Source organism: Nematostella vectensis, chromosome 9, assembly GCF_932526225.1.
Source record: "Nematostella vectensis chromosome 9, jaNemVect1.1, whole genome shotgun sequence".
In the NCBI taxonomy this organism is placed as follows: domain Eukaryota; kingdom Metazoa; phylum Cnidaria; class Anthozoa; order Actiniaria; family Edwardsiidae; genus Nematostella; species Nematostella vectensis.
In genome coordinates, this window is record NC_064042.1 from 12,717,676 (window position 1) to 12,723,102 (window position 5,427).

Sequence of the window (5,427 nt, forward strand, 5' to 3'; positions counted from 1 at the left end):
ATGAATGCAACTCGTGCAGAGAAAACCGTGTACACGTGTGAACAAATTGAAGAACGCGTGAGACTTGACTCGTATGCGGCAATATCAAAGTATGAAAGGTTGTTTTTGCGACCTTTAGGACGCGATTTGACCCGACCGATAGACCGATAACCCCATATTCACATTTAAGCGATCAATATTTGAAAAATAAAATCCTTTTTGACACAATAGTTGTTTTGTTTTCCCATTGAACACTATTTTTCGTAGTTGAACTCAATAACAGCAATTAGTCCTGAGATGGGCGTCAGAAGATATGACGTAATAGGTATCCTTAACAACTGTGGCATGGTAAAGTATCTACCACACTTTTCTCGACAAACACTTTCAAGACATAACAGAGGCAAGAATTGTTATCAAGAGGCATGAACTGTTATCAAGTCGCCTGAAGAATACTATTCAAGTCCGTCGAGAACGTTAGAGTCCTTCAAAATTCTTCTCTTTCTACCATAATCACAATCCATCTACTGCTGTAAAGAGAGCCCGGGACAGAGAGGTGATATATTAGGGCAAATAATCTCTTGTTTCGTTTGCCATTGCTTTGTTGTTCTCTGGTGTATGTTTAGATAAATCTTGTGAAATTATTTTTTGCTGTTTTTAAAAACAGAAACGGCGACTATTTATCCTTTTTTGAGGACTCCATAAGTCTTACGACAAAACTTTTACCTAAGGTCGCAAAAAGAATTTTTAATATTTTGCCAATATTTTTTTTTCGGAGGAATGTGGGTGCCGATGAAACCTCAGATTATCTCTTTTTCCTTAAGGGAACCAGTAGATGAATACCGAATACGAAGTAGTAAAGAAACCGGGGCAAACAAATGACTCGAACAACGCATTTTGGGTCTACGGCATTTCGCCTTCGATTGCTAACTTTGTAAAACAATTAAATGGGTAAATTATCATGGCTTTCTCATCATTATGCACTCTTGTATTATTGGCAAATCAGGTGTGACTGATGACAGGTCGGAAAGTAAACGTGTTCAACGACTTACGATTCAATAATATAATCATTGATGACCATTTTGGGATTATCCTGATTTAAGTGCATTCAGCTACCAACAAAGCTATGATGAATCAATTCATTTATATCCCTTTAAAATTATTATATTTGTTTTAAAAACGGTAACTATTAGTCATTTCTACATAATCCAAGATGGCAAACAAAAGAATATTATAAACCAACCATACAAGAGTAATTCACAAACAATAAACATTCAATTACAGTAATTCCCCATAACAGTAATTTTGTGAAGATAATTCGGTTTATTGGAGCTGCCTTAAGAAAACAAAATGATACCAAGCAAACACAGTATCATAGAATTAAATGAGGTATAACAAAAATTTACTTGGGCGATGCCAGTTAAGAATGCCTTTTTATTTATTCAGAATATAGTACTCCAATCACGTCATACAGTGGTCAATTTTACTGAGAAAATAGAATAGACTAGGCGAAAAATCGAAAAAGACGCATATTTAAACTTCATACGGCAAATCTTTGTAAAAGTTTGTGACATAGCCTATCTTATGTGAAATTTAACGCTGATTTCGAATTTTACGGTCGCCAGTTCTGATTTTGCTTTTTTAACATAATTATGACTTCATAATGATTGACACTTGGAATATTTAGCAAATCTCGTCAAGTTTCGTTTTTTGTAAAACGAATTGCTGTTATTTCGTCAAATACCGCTTTTCCTTATTCGAGAGCATTCAAAGAGGACGGAGTTATTGCAGGGCAATAGCACAATAACAAGGCTAGATATTGTATGATCGATAAGTTTTAGGTTGATATCAGCGAATCAGGAGGATTAGGTAATAAATGCGGGCTGGTTATAACGCTTTTGTGTACATGAGTCCGCTAAAAAAAGGTCTCGATGAAATGATCAAACATGAGAGTCTCGACGAAGTTTCCCTTTTAGAGCCTCTGGTTTTACATTCAAAACCAAAATGCGTTTCATATCACAGCAAAAATCTACCTGTTTTTTTTTTTTTAAACAAGGCATTATTCAATTAGTTTATTTATATATGGAACGTTTTTGTTTTGTATTTCTGAGGCGCCGTCAGAAACATTTCATTGTTTCCCCGTAACACAATTTACTTTCCCTGCTTTCTGTCATAACTCAACCTGGGAAAATTGCTCTTAATAGAGACATGGATCCTCTTTTATCTCTCAAAAGACCTTCTGATCATGATTTCAACGCGTGAATTTTCTGTCAAACGCGTAAAGATGATATGAGGAGAGCGACTGATTATGGCAACGGTGTGGTGACTGACACTATGGAATTGATGATCGATGAGGGGAAAATAAGGAGACTAAAAATCGAGGGACAATTGAAAGGCTTCAGGGAAAGTGCTATTCCCTTTTCACAATCATGGATAAGATGCAAAGATTGCAAGAAAAAAAATTTTTGAAGAGTCATCAGGCAGAGAGAATGCAAGCGAGGCCGCACAAGACTTGAAGTCAAAGCAAGAAGTTTAATAATTAACCAATGTTTGTTCTGCCAGACTGAGAATAAAGAGCGGCTATCCTCAGTCATGGCTACGAAAATGATTGATCAAGTTAAGTGATGCATGGGAAAGATACGCAACTCTAGCAAAGCAAGCAGAGATCACGATCCCCTTATCTTTTGTAAGTCATAAATCAACATTGAAAGACGCTTATGCATCTAGTAGCGCCACGCCCTTCTTATTCCCAAGAAGTTTGTTGGCTTGGCCCTATCACAGCTAATAAGTCAAGCCACGGTAGAAGAAAATGGCAATCCTTTACCAGCCTATTATCAATTTGAGGATATTTTTCTGTCGTTAGCTCACGTAGCGCTCAAAATACGCAAAGACCTTCGTGAAACGCCTGGGTTCAAAGGGCTTGACATTGGCAATATTAGCGCTCAGGATTTTATTCCAGAAAGCCTCAAGCTATTTTTGCAACTTCTGCTTGGCGGCGAACAGCTTCTGGAATATGAAACGGTGGACGGGAAAGATGCCGAGTTTCGCAGCAAGTTCATAGCCCAGGACATAGTATATCAAGCTAGCAAAGGGAAAAAGTGGACACCGAAAGCACATTTGGTCTTGGAAGCACTTTACACCAAGTAACGAGATCTAAAAACCTGGTCAAACTTTTCCATGAAGCAGGCCACGTTTTGGGCTTTGATCAAACTCCCCAGATTGATACTGGCGTAGCTGAGTATCATTTTGAGTGCATTTTTCTGCGGATGACATTCTCGGCAAAACGATGGACGGAAAAAAAGACCTTCCACGCTACTCAAGTAGCTGCCTGGCAGTGCGGAGCAGAGGATGTGTCACGTTTGAATGGCGTGTGTCCCTTGGGAAGGCATGCCCTTGAGGCCCCGGAATCACTTAATAGTATTGAAGAGATTTATGTAAGAACGGTGTTTATGAGGGCGGTCAAGACGACGTGGTATAATCAGAAGCAGGAGAACACAGAGGTTCAGTGCGCGATAGCAACAGATTTGGCGTTCCACATGCTGCGTTCAAAAGAAGTTACTAGAAGCGGCTAGAACCATTTCAACCAGTGAATTTTCAAAAAAGTTCAGACAGAGGTAACAAACGTAGGGTATATGCCTATTATTCAAGCTCCCGCACACGAAATGGATACTTTGAATGCCGTCGTTAGAAAGTGTATGCACGTCACTAAAGCTCTTGGATAGCATTTCACAGTAATACCCGTTGATCAGGCACTCTATTGTAGTCTACTTAAGTTGAAATGGGCTGTCCCTGGATACCAAGCTTGTAGTGCAGCTTGGTGGGATCCACATATCTAGGTGCTTTCTTATACTAATGCTATTGGAGATCGCATGAGCGGATGCGGGATCAAAGAAGCTTGGGTTGAAAGTGGCCTCCTTGGCAGAACATGTTCTCAATGCGCGCCAACAAACTCACTATGCAAGCCCTCTGGCGTCTGCTGATGCCGCTGCTCCTAAGATCCTCCAAGAGGGCAAAACCTGCCCTTGCCTGACTGATCTTGGAACTATCGTCTTCAGAGGATAGCATATCTCAGCTCATCGAAGCACTAAAGTCTCCCGAATTCCAAGAACTAGTGAATGAGTTGGTAGCAGAAAAATCACGATGGAGGCACTGCTCTTGCGCCAGATGACGAAGGAACCATTACGCCGTAAAGCTTGTAAAGAAATCATCTCATTCAAGGGTAAAACGAGATTCACAACACTGCGCGGCAGCTGCAAGAAAGCGAATCTGTATTGTACCGGGGCCTGGGGTCGCTGTTTTATTAAGACCGGTTACTGTAGAAAGGTGTGTGAGCACCGATAGTGGCTAGGTCTTTGTCATGATTATTCGCGGGTTAAAGTGCAACACCATGATTTTAAAAATTAGACATTAACTTGAAGCTATCTACTCTACAGGAGATCCATAAAATACTGGCTTGAACTGAATTGCTCGATTTATATATAATATCGAAAAGTGAGTACAAGGGTATGATGACGTCATGTGACGTCAGCATTAGAAAATGCGAGTTAATTTTCCATATATTTTAAAAATAAGCTCAGAAGTCGATAACTTATTTGTTTGTGCTCATTTTGAACGAGGTATTTACAATTTGTTTGTCTAAGATTGGACATTATAGAGATTTCCTAAGTGTCAATAATTATGACGTCATAATCACGTGAAAAACGCAAAATCAGAACTGTCGCCCACCTTTACTACGATTTGCTGTATGAAGTCATTTTTCTCGATTTTTCGTTTAGTCTAGGAGTCATGGCCAAATATGGTCACACATTAAAAAACGGTAAACATTTAACACATTGTTAAATATGCTTAGGTGATCAATAGATAGGAAATATGTTTAAAGGAAAAATTACAAACCAAGGTAACGTGTCATTTAAAATAACAAACATCCACTCAGTGCATTAGGACCTCAGTTAAGTTATTCCATATTGAGGTTTCCTTGTTATTTGATCAGTACAGTGAGGAAAGGACCTCTGTTATTCAGCAAAAATAATCGCATTATCGTCATCTGGGTAAAAATCTTGTTCGATTTTTTTAGGTTGCTTTTTATACACGGAGCAGTGCAAATATTCTCGAATTGTCATTCAGGTAAAATATTGTTCGATTTATCGCGAGTTGACGCCACATTTGTCCTGGCACATTTGTCATAACGGTCACATTTGTAATAAGGTAGGCCACATTTGTAATAAGGTAGGCCACATTTGTAATAAGGTAGGCCACATTTGTGATGCCGTCACACATTACGTGACCATCTCGTTGCACACTTGACACCTACATGTCATCTACTAAGTTTAGTTTAGTCGTACGATGTTTCTTTCATGAAATATGGATATTTTAGTTGACGTCATCGATGACGTGACGTGACCTTCTCGTTGCACCCCCCTTGAAACCTACATGACACCATCCAAGTTTGAT

At 39.1% G+C, this 5,427-nt stretch overlaps 1 pseudogene; it reads left to right on the plus strand.

The window, feature by feature from the left end:
* On the plus strand, nt 1–3,548 carry LOC116614355 (annotated as a pseudogene).
* The last annotated feature ends 1,879 nt before the right edge of the window (nt 3,549–5,427 follow it).